Source organism: Crinia signifera, chromosome 9, assembly GCF_055691185.1.
Source record: "Crinia signifera chromosome 9, ASM5569118v1, whole genome shotgun sequence".
NCBI lineage: Eukaryota > Metazoa > Chordata > Amphibia > Anura > Myobatrachidae > Crinia > Crinia signifera.
In genome coordinates this window covers 120592357-120604780 of record NC_139225.1, presented here as the reverse complement: position 1 = coordinate 120604780, position 12424 = coordinate 120592357, and the positions used below count along the sequence as shown (strand labels likewise).

Below are 12424 nucleotides of genomic sequence, written 5' to 3'. Positions count from 1 at the left end.
ACTGCCATATACTGCAGTGAACATCACAATGGCCACCATTTAATGCAGAAAATATCGCAGTGACTGACTGTCATATAATATTGAAGTATTTTTGATTGCCTTACAATATCATTCCCTCATCAATAATACATGTAATAAAATGCTATTACAGTAACTACTGTACTTCAGCATCATTTCAAAATCAACCTCATTCAGTATACTTAAAAGAATTAATCTCTTTATATTTATTGCCTCCAGAACCCCAATTATTAATTCGCCAGAGCATTATCAAATAATTCCACTCATGTATGTTAGCCTGATTAACCCCAACCAGCGGCTGCTGCTACTTACCTTTAGAAGGGGGAAATGCCACTACCCCTGTGCCTGGAGAGGATATAGCCAGTTCTGGATAACAGCACCTGCCCATGTGCAGTAACCACAGTGAGGCTGATAATGCATAAAACACCAGCTTCTGTGGAATACATAGGCTGGAGCCCATAGCAGCCGCAACGGCTATTTACTAAGAGCATGCTCTCTGCTTATTGCAACCTGGTCTATCAGTCCTGTTGGAAGTCAAATCCTCCCTATAGGACTGAGTGTATTGTCTGTGACTGGCAGCTAGGGCTTCACATAGGAAGTTACTGCCAGCCACAGTGAAGCTATTGTAGTCATGGATAGTATCTTGCTCACTGACATTGAGCAGGGTGGTGGATTTTACTGTGGAGCTGCAGTACAGCATCCCATAGGTAAATTACACCACCACCTCCAACATCCTCATAAAAAAGAATCTTCACCTTAATGAACCCCCCAAAAAGTAATAAACCCTTACATTACTTTCCATAAAGTGAAATTTAAATCTATTCGACTTGGGCTTCAGCTTCTCTGCTGGCACCCCAACACCCCCCTCCCCCAGGTTATAAGGGGACATAACTCCCATGTCTGTGCCACCTTCCTCCACTTAGCTGTATCTCTGAACATAAGTGCACATACTGTACCTCATCGAATAATCTGTGCTGCTGTCAGCATTTTAATTATTGCTTCAAAACAAGGAATTTTACAGAGAGCAGAAGGTGAGGCCACGCCCAGCTAATAGCTCAGATACTAAAGCATACAGATACTGTATTCCCAGTGTATTAAGCCACAGTCTGATACAGACATACAGTACTTACAAACATGATCAATTTCTCCCGTTATTTCCAACATTTTTAAAATGCATAACGAGGGTTTGAGTAAATGAATCAGGTTAATATAGTCAGACAGAGATGGATGGTAAATAAAAGACCCTAATGAAATGGGTCTTTTGCTATTTACAGTATACAGTATCTCTATATCAGGCAAATATGAGATAAATACACCCAGATGTCACTCAGTGATTCACATCGCACAGGACAATACTTGTATTTTGTATCTGTAATCTCTAACACAGTATAGAACTTGTCATGGTTTTGCGCCTGCTATGCACTTACTAACATAAATCATAGTAGTCTGGACGCGTAGGAATACATTTCCTGTATCGTCATCATTATAGGAGCAATCTTCCAGTTACAATGTGATTTTGTTAATTTGTACTGTATATCATCTTCTGTGTTTTCTGTAGTATTTATTGAAGCAAAACGAAACATTTTAGGACAGTTTGTAATTATGTTACATTTTCTTTTGCAGATGTCCTCGCTGATTTCCATGCATGGCAAGGTTTGTGCTTATTTTCCCCACAATGTATATCATTAGTAACAATACAACAGTGGTTCCCAAACTGTGTACTGCAACATCCTGGGGTGCCCCGGGGAACCCTGTTATTGGTGGTCCTGGACCAATACAGGATTACTTATGGTCAACTATATAATAGGCAAAGCCAGCGCAGGTGGCTGCCTATGGTAAACGTTATGGACCAGCAGAAGTGAATCCTGTCCCTCACATGACTTAGCCTAAAGGTGGCCATACACTTCCGCGAGAAGTCACAGCAGCGTTTGGCAATCCGATCCCCCTTGAGCCACCCGGGACCACCCCAAAGGGCAGGCTCACATGCTATACATCACATGCGGTCCTTTTGCATGCAATGTATTGCATGCGACCCCGTTTCTCGAGGGGGTCTGACGCAGAGGTCAGAGGTCAGATGTGCCCAGCAGGTCCAACCTCCGACTCAGATCCGATGTGTATGGGACCGCACATCAGATTGGATTCGATGTCAAAACACATGCAATTTTGGACGATTTCCCACAATTACTCGCCCCTATCCATCGGAATCAGGTAAAATCGTCCCAAATCGCATAAGTGTATGAAGCCTTATGAAAGACATACAAACACAATGTACTTAACCGTTTGAGTGCCAATATCTCTGAGAGATGTTTATAAAATACGCTAAAAATTACAGTGTTGCCCTCATTTGTTATATAAATTCAAATAATCTATAAAAAAAAAGATTATATTTCCTTTAGAAGGTAAACATTAGAGGTTATTATAATGAAGAAAAATGTTTGCTTGCCAAAATTTCACAAAGGGTTCATTAAAAAATAATTTGTTAATACAAAACTTTTGGCCTAGGGTTGCCATTAAAAAAAATTCTCATACTTTAGGATGCCATGATTCAAAAAGGTTTGGGAACCACTGGAACAGAACAAGATTCTATATGCTGTATGTCAATTTACATGCATTATTTATTTTTTGTATACCCATGCTAATTATGTGTGACATTTAAATTGCACACTGCTGATGTCAGTTTATTTTATCAGAATTACAAGAAGAGCGCTGCATTTCCATTAACAAAATGCCATAAGAATGTTAAAGTGAGATACTGTAATACTGTCTGGGGGAAATCTGAAGGAGGTGGTGTGTATACATGCCCCAGCCAGCTTTTGACATCAGGGAGAGTGAATATAGAAAAGTAGGCCCCATGGCTCCATCCAGACTATGATATTAATTAATTATTCTAATGCCCCGTGTGCTTGCCTGGGTTTTTTCTGGATTTCTTCCTACTCTCCAAAAATATGCATTAGGCCTGGGGTAGCCAACCCTAGTCCTCGAGAGCTAACAACAGTGCATGTTTTGCAGGTCTCCTCACAGAATCACAAGTGAGCTAATTAGCTCCATCTGTGTATCTTTTAAAATGTGTCAGTGATTAATGAGTGCAGCTGTGCAGCAGCTAGGTTGTCTGGAAAATGTGAACTGTTGGTAGCTCTCGAGGACTAGGGTTGGCTACCACTGCATTAGGCTAATTTGCTCCAGACAAAAAATTATGTAAAAGTATGTAAAGGCCCATACACACCGATATTGAGCTGAAAGCAGCTCTCCATTTGAACACTTTTCAAGCTTAGTGCAATAGTTTTAACATTCTCTAATAGCAAAACTGTGGCAAAGCATGCTGGGATGTGTAGTTTCACAACATCTGGAGGGCCAACGTTGGACATGCCTGGTTTAAACAAACAAAGCAGTAATAAAAATGAGAGAAATGATGGGGGTGATTCATGTCGGTTTGCAAAAGCAAACTCCTTCTCCAATGGACAAAACCATGTGCACTGCAGGTGGGGCAGATGTAACATGTGCAGAGAGAGTTACATTTGGGGGAGTTACTTTGTTTCTGTGCAGAGTAAATACTGGCAGCTTTATTCTTACACTGCAATGTAGATTTCACTTTAAACACACCACACCCAAATCTAACTCTCTCTGCACATGTTACATCTGCCCCACCTGCAGTGCACATGGTTTTGTCTATTAAATTAGTTTGCTTTTGCAAACCAACCAGAATCAGGACCTATAACTGTATACCATATGCTGTTTCTGAATATACACAGTGCACACAAGTTTGATTGCAGCCTACAGTAGTTTCACTTATCAATAGTTTAAGGAAAGCGTGTGCATTCTAAGGACATATACATTTCTTTATAAATGTTTTTTTTTCTTTAAATGTAAGAATTTCTCCGTGTTCTAGAGATCAATTTATTTGTGAAAATAACCACTTCATGGACAATCTTCTTACAGTATGTGCTTTATGTTGGCAGAGTATATAGCGGTGCTTGTGGTGTTGTTAGACGACACACGTTTTAGAAGCTTAACCAGGAATGTGGTTTATTTGATTTTGCATAGAGTTATCAGTCATCAAAGGGTTGGTTAACTTTACAGGTATTCAGTATATAGCACGTATAACATCACAGGCAGGTATACACAGTGCATGGTGCAGGTAATGTACTTATTGTATCCTATGTATGCAGAAAGTCTCTTTTGAAGCCGGGAAGTCTCCACAGCATGCAGACTAATAGCTGGTCTGTGAAGGCTGTCAGCTTTGTTAGTGCTGCAGGCGCTATCTGCAGGAACTCTCTGTGAGGTGGTGGTCACCAGGGCAGCTCCTGGTGGGGATGGCTGCCTGTGGTCAGGACGGGTTGCGGACTGTGATGTCTTCTTCTCTCCACACCAGCACAGCACTGTCACACTCTGGCACACTCTATACTGAGGCTGCAGTACTCTATACTGAGGCTCCTCAGCAGCGTGGGACACACACACAGTTTTGACAGCATGGGCTTCTCTCACCACTCAGTGCCGGACACACAGTAAAGCCGCACTAACTGCTGACGGGCTGAGCGTGCTGTCACTCAAATGTAACAGTGCGCGGGCAGATGCTGGAGAGCTGCTAACTGCTGGACAGGGAAATGGGGAAAAAACAGCCTGTGAGCTGTCGGGACAGCTGCAGAGCACGCCCTACTAACATTTTAGACACATCTTTGTTTTCTCAATAACTTTTCCACAATATGGTCTATACTATAGAACCTGTGTCATATGTTTTGTGTTTTATCAATGTCTCTTTGAAGGTGAGGTGCTCAAAGAGAACTGAACATACAGTAGTAGTATAAATCATTTCTCACTAAGGCTCTGTATAGAGAGAACAAGGACTCACTCCTCCTGCCTATGCAGCCAAGTACATACTTTGTGGTCTTTGTTGATTGGGTTTTACTGTTTACTTATTGCTTAATTGTTTGAAATAAACTGCCAGCTGTTTCCCTATGTCATATCATAACAATATCTGGTAGATCAATACAGTTTCCCCATACTTTGCGGCATTACCAACTGCCATCTGTTTCTCCATTCCTTAAGCAAAACTAAATTGTTAATCATGTTGGATAATGCTCCTGGAATCACAGATTTTTATGTCGATAACACAAAATACACGTCTTGCCTTTTTTGTTGCAGTATGTCACAGAGCTCCCTTTGTTAATGGCCTCTAGTCTTATATTTGTATTCCAGTTTATCTTCTATGTAGGATTTCACTTAGAATTATAATCCCATAGATCATCTTTCTAATCAGAAGTATGACTAGAACTTTTTGGGCATATGGATTTTATCTTTATATACTTTAGTACATTGCAAAGAAGGTTTTTGTTTAAGACACCAATATACAATAACATGAGAGTCATTATATAGTACAACTACACAATAAATGGATAAACAAGGATTCTTGAGTTATTGAACTGTAAAGAGATCTATTGTGTAAAATGAATTGTAGTGGGTGACTGCAAAATAGAAATTAGCTTATTGTATCACCTGTGGAATAAAAATTAAAAGTTACCTTTATTTATAGTCCTGTATTTAAATAGGACTGTAGCTTGGGAGTAATTGGGTGAATTTACTAAAATGGGGTTATATTGAAGATGGGCTGTTGTCCCCTGGATCATGGTTATTGCGATTTTCTTGTTGCTTCAGCACCTTGGACAGCGGTGCCAATAATCGCCTGCTTTTGCTACAGTACAGTACAGTCACGAGCTTTAGGCATGATTAGATCTTAGTTTTGTGTTTTTATTTATTAGCAGTTTCTTATATAGCGCACACATATTCCGCAGCGCTTTACAGAGGATACTGTATTTGAACATTCACATCAGTCCCTGCCCCAGTGGAGCTTACAATCTTTATTCCCTACCACATGTAAACGCGCAGACATTTTAGGGTTAAATTGTTGGGACCCAATTAGCCTACCAGTATATTTTTGGATTGTGGGAGGAAACCGGAGTACCCGGAGGAAACCCACGCAAGTACGGGGAGAATATACAAACTCTGCACAGTTAGAGCCACGGTGGGAATCGAACCCATGACCTCAGCACATATACATACCTCCCAACATGACCCTCTCCAGGAGGGACACAGTGCTCTGTTTCTGGACTTCACACTTAAATAAGGATTACCTTCACCTGTATTGAAGCATCTTTCTTAGCAATCATCCTGTTTAAAACAGGTGATGGCAATCATACATTATGATTGAAGTCCAGAAACAGAGCATTGTGTCCCTCCTGGAGAGGGTCATGTTGGGAGGTATGATATATGCAATCTGAAGATAAAAGCAATACATATAAAATTATTATTATTATCAAAACATTCATTTACAAACTCTACTTAATTTACTTCAAAGTACAAAGTGTCCAAACTGTTATTGAACACATTAAATTAATTGGTTTTAGAAATAAAATTTGTAAATCCATTTCATTAGAAACACAACAACACAAACAAAAGTTTGGTTTATCATCGTACGAGGAAACAGTCTCTGGTTTTTATAATGTTTACTATTGATCAAATAAATTGGTACGGCAGAACTCTGCATTTGTCTGAAGAGACTTTAGAGCGACCTGTAAAAGTGCTCTTATTGGCTGTGTGGCATTCATTTTATTTATTGCTTTTAACCTTTTGGCCATATTAGTTGCACCATAGCCTAGTGCTGGTGTTTTATGAAGATATGATTCAGAATTTCAGTGCTACCCTGAAATTGAATTTATTAACCCTTAGAGCGCCAAGTTGTCCAAATACTGTAGGTGTGAAAATTGCCAAGCAAACATTTTTATTTATCATAATGACCTGTAATGTTTACCTTCTATAGGAAATATAATCTTTCTTTTTTTTACACATTTATATAACAAATGTGAGCAACGCTGGTATTTTTAGCAGATATTTTAAACAGAGATATTGTCACTCCAAAGGTTAAAAGAAACCAAATTATTTTGCTTCCATCCTAGGTGTCATCATATTTCAGTTTGTTAGTACACTGCTGACTCTGGAATTAGTAATGGAATTAGTAGTGCAGTATCTGTGCATTCTGTGATCACTAAGATCTCACGCCAGGTGTGGGGGTTAGTATCAGCAAGAGGCACAAGTGAGGTCAGACAGTGACAGTGCCATTGCTCATTCTACATTTGGAAGATTAATAGTGTTAAAAGAGTGTTAATTCACGTTAATAAGTAAAGTAAAAAATGCTAACAAGTGGGCAAAGCCATATGCACTGCCGGTAGGGCAGGTGTAACATTGACAGAGAGTTAGATGTGGTTGGGGTGTGTTCAGCCTGAACTTTAAATTGCAGTCTAAAACAAATAAAGCTGGGGCTACATGCAAAATAAGCCAGCATTTATCCTGCATAGAAAAATTACAAGCAACCCAAATCTGAATCTCTCTGCCCATGCAACATCAGCCCCATCAGTGGTTTTTTTTTATTTTTTGCTATGCTAACAAACAAACAAATGTCTTATTTGCAAAATGGTGTGTATTTAGGACCAACAAGCAGCTTCTGCTGATTAAAATTAAATTTGGCATGTCTATATTCTGCATGCATGTCTGGGGCTATATTTGCATAAGAAATGGAATGTCACAGTGTTTTTTAGTAAATGCTGCAAATCATTTTAATCAGCAGAAGCTGCTTGTGTGTCCTATATCTACAATTTTGGGTACTTGTGAGTTATCCAGGCTGCCGATTTCTAAATCGGGTCGGATCGGGCACATCGCATCGCATCGCATGCGACCATCGGATGCGATGCGATGACCCGATTTTTCCATAGGAATCAATGTTAAAATGGACTGAGTCCATTTTAACATGGAATTCAATGGGAAAAAGGGGTCCTTTTCATACCCCTACTATCCAAGTGGGCATGGAGTTGGATATAAACCTGTGGCGAGCGTAGCGAGCCACCGAGCCCGAAGCGTGGCGAGCGTAGCGAGCCCCGCGAGGGGACACAGAATACCGTCCCCTCGCGGGGCACGCTTCGCTCGCCACGCTTCGGGCTCGGTGGCTCGCTACGCTCGCCACAGGTTTATATCCAACTCCATGCCCACTTGGATAGTAGGGGTATGAAAAGGACCCCTTTTTCCCATTGAATTCCATGTTAAAATGGACTCAGTCCATTTTAACATTGATTCCTATGGAAAAATCGGGTCATCGCATCCGATGGTCGCATGCGATGCGATGCGATATCGCATCGCATCTGATTGTATGCCTTAACTTAAGGCATACAATCAAAAAATCGGCAGCCCATATAACTCACAAGTACCCAATTTTGCTAATAAGATGCACTGAAACTGAAAAAGATACTTTGCATTACCGAGTCACACGAATGCTCACGCATTATATGTAACAGGACTCGTAGCACACTATAGATGTATATGGACACATCTGTACTAGTATGCTTTTAGGGGGTATTTAATGTTCCGTCGCTATTTCCGATGGGGGAAATAGAGATAGCTCCCTATTCAATGCTGTCTTTAGCGACAGCATTGAAGCAGGATCATAGGACTTTAGCTGTCAGGCACCTTCTGCTGATAACGCACGTGGATTGGCGCGATGCTGGCCGCCGATTGACAATCCATGCCCGTTTTCATGGGCACGCCCACTTTGCGCCGATCGGCAGGCTGGACATTAAATCCCGCCTGTCATTGAGCTGTCGATCAGACCGCAAACGGGCCAGGATCACAGCTGTCGGGAGGGATCGACAGCCGTGATACTAGATTGAATATCCACCTTAGAATGTGGTAACAAGCCCCTGCACCCAAAGGAAATTCATGTAAAATCTGGGGGACATATATACTTCGCACATATCCCATAAAGTTTACAAACCGCAATATAAATGCCCCACACTATCCAAACAAAAGAAACACGCTTGTTGTCATTTCTTGTCATCAGTATTACAAAACTACCGTATGATGTATTACTTCCCTGAAATCACCTGTGTAGAGTTGTAGCAAACATGAGATTCCCAATACAACAATTTGAGGTGGCGTTCCAATAAATAAGATGTTAAGCTCACTCATTTCCAGATGAAAGCGCTTATAGATAAATTCTATAGCTACTGTAAATGCATAGAAAAACAAAAAGCTGGAAAACCATTATAATAGGCCACAACATTCACAGACCAAGAAAACCAATTAAGGTGCACAGTGATTCTCCAGACCCGTCGCTGTGGTGGCTCCAGCACCCCGCTGGATAAATGACATGATAAAATTGCTATTCATTTAATACTGCACTGGTTGAGACCGTTTCAGACCTTAAAGCAGACAAAACTAGGGGAACACACTGAGAAACTAGAACAGATTGTGGACTTATGTTTTCCATCTAAAGGAAGACTACTGTGATTAGTAAAAGTTTAAAGAATATACAGGAACTTACTGCAAATCGAGGCAACACCAGAGCCTAAGAATAAGGAACGTTTCACTGCATATATATCAGTTCATTTGATTTTTTTTTTGCTGCTGTAAGAGAAGAAGGATGTATAGGGTCTATAAAAGGTAGTATTGTGTAATCATTGTTATGGGAACAAGGGCCTGATTCAGCAGGGTTTGATTGAATCAACGAATCAACCAGAATTACCCTCATAGGGCCTGATTCTGGTTGGTTTTCAAAAGCAAGATCTTTCTCTAATGGGCAAAACCATGCTGCACTGCAGGTGAGGCAGATGTAACATGTGCAGAGAGAGTTAGATTTGGGTGGGGTGGATTCAAACTGAAATCTAAACTGCGGTGCAAAAATAAAGCAGCCAGTATTTAACCACTAGACTGTTAAATATTTGTCCCCAGTGATGTTATTCAGTTGTAGAGTAATCCAACTAGTGACATCATCTCTGACACTATACACACACAGATGGAGCTTGTTTCATCTTTGCAGCCGCCAGCCGCCGTCAGGGGCCACGTGTGCACAAGATTCTTGCGCGACCCTTGGCAATGGTGCCGAGGTCCGCCGCCTTTCCCGCCACCACCCCAAACCCCTCCTAACCCTGCACGTCTCCCTGAAGTATAGACGGGCAGGGTCCCACTGCCCAGCCGCCGAGAGACTGGGACGGGCGTCTGATAGAGTCCATCTCCACCGGCTCTCGCCACTGGGAACGGTCTGGTGAGAGCTGGGTAAAGAAGTGAGGGGCTTAAAGTGGTCCTGGAGAGGTGGGGAAACTCCTTTCTCCTAACACTGACCCACCCCTTCAGTAGCCAGATCCTAAACCAGTGCCAGGGAATTTGTGCCCTACCTCCCATAAAGAGATAATGGTCCCACAAAGAAGGGGTATGGTCACACAATAGTAACTCCAACTTAAAAATGGCAGTAAAAATAGCAAAGAAATGCCACAGAGACAGCTCATTGTGCTAGGGAATCTCGGGTCTCTTCTCTCTTGGATAAGAAGACACCATAATGAAAGCAGATGGACATTTGTACTAAAGTTCATGTCCCTACTTTGCCGAAACAAAGGCATACAACTAGTAGCTTAATATTTATTTTTTTAAACAGTTATCCTGGAGATTACTTATAAACATAAAGGAACATAACCAAAAGCAGGAATGTGTTTATGACACTTTCCTTTGTTGTGTGTACAGTCACAGGGCCTGATTGTACTACAAACAAGATCATTCTCCCTACTGTGTGTACGGCAAGATAAGTGTCCCTGTTGTGTAGATTGTGCTCTCCATAAGGTCACAATGCATATTACTGTACATGCAGATTTACACGAAAGGAAATTAAATAAAAGGGACACACACAAATGAAACACAGGGACCATATTTACAGATGGAGCTGGCCTGCTCTTTGCAGGGGATGGTGGCAGAATCGCCAGCCGCCATCCCCCACCAGCCGCCATCTGATATGCGAAAGGGGACGCGCGCGCACAAGATGCGCGCCTGTCCCCTTCCGATGGCGCTTCCCCCGGGTCCCCACCACTTCCCCCGGGTCCCCGCCGGCTTGTCGGCGGTCACCCGGGGTCCTCAACGCCTCCCCACACCCCCCCCCCCTAACCCTGTCCATCTCCCTGAAGCGGAGACGGACAGGGTTCCCGTCGCCTGGCCGCCCGGAAACTGAGACACGCATCTCAGTCAGATGGAGTGCCTCGCTGCTGGCGGATTGCCAGTGGAAACAGTCTGGCGATTCGCCAGCAAAAGAGAGCCCGGCTCCATCTGTACATAGATTCTTTCTGCTTCTCTATAGCGGACAGGTACACTTTTGCCATAGGTAAAAACAGCAGGTAATCACTTATTAGCCATTTGCAGCTATTCAATGACTTTGGACTCAGAGACTTAGAGCAGATTGTTTAATTGGCCACACATTGAGATGGTTGAGAAGTTTATAAATAAAGTATACATAATACTAGGTGTTGTTCCTAGCACTGCCTGGTCTCTCTTACTTTCTGATACTCTTCCTCCTTTCTTACTCCATTTTTACTTTTCTTTTCCCCTGCTACTCTTTCTATGTTTTCCCTCCTTTCTCTATTGCCTCCTCCTCTGTATTGCTATTTAACCCCTTCAGTGGTGGGGTTTTTTTTTGGGAGCGCTCCCCACTGGGTGAGTTTTTTATGGGGAGCGCTCCCTTTAAAAAAAAACCACCACTACCCCCCTGGGTCAGGGCAGCGCCGCTGAACTGTCAATCAGCGGCTGCCCGGACCTGCGTCCCCCGCGCCGCATCGCTGTCCCCGGCAGCCGGCTTGTCATAAGCCGGTGCCGGGGACTTCTTTTGAACACCCGGAGGGGAGGGGGGAGGAGGAAAGAGGAGGAGGCGACGCCCCAGAGGGGAGGGAGCCGGGCAGCACGACGCTGTCTGAGATCAGAGTGAACTCAAACAGTGGCAATCCCGAGAATTTTCCGGGCTTGCCAGACTGGGCACTGAGGCACAGCCCGGAAAATTCTCGGGATTGCCACTGAAGAGGTTAATCTCTTGTTTTCTTTGTTTTGTGCTTTTGCTTTTCTCTCCTCTCTCTTTTACTCTTCTTTTAAACTTAACTAATTACTCCTCTATATGCCAACCTTCAGTTGCTGTAAGTATGGGAAATAACAGAAGTGTTTGAAGTCTGTAGAGATTTGTTACGGCAAACTCTCTGTAAATACCATCCCTGACACTGGTGGGAGGGTTAATTCCAACAGTAATAAACCAGGACTTAAAGTGGTCATGCAGATGTCAGGGAACTCATTTCTGAAAGCATCCTTTTTACCCACCCGCCCCCCTCCTCTAACCCAATTAGGCAGAGACAGGGCCAGTAGTAGGGTTTTTGGCATCCCCCTGCAAACTAAAATGCTTTTCTGCAAGAATTATTGTGCAGGGCTAATGTGGAGGTTACAGTATTCCACCTCACCATTAGAGGTGGTGGAACTCAGATCCACCCCGTTCCCCCTCACTTTAACCCCTGGTAATAACAATGCAACATGGTGACATCATTATTTTATCATCAGTCACTTTTATTAT

The 12424-nt window shown here is 42.5% G+C and overlaps 1 protein-coding gene across 4 annotated transcripts in view; it reads left to right on the top strand.

Moving 5' to 3' along the window:
• Positions 1-12424, top strand: part of LOC146035903 (5-hydroxytryptamine receptor 2A-like) — a 556425-nt gene that overhangs the window by 101767 nt on the left and 442234 nt on the right. For 3 of the 4 annotated variants that reach the window (XM_083159606.1, XM_083159608.1, XM_083159607.1), the window contains exon 2: positions 1642-1671. The exons of the other annotated variant lie outside the window; for it this stretch is intronic. The gene's annotated coding sequence lies outside the window, so the exon portion shown is untranslated. The remainder of the gene's footprint in view (positions 1-1641; positions 1672-12424) is intronic. 4 annotated transcript variants of the gene reach the window in all.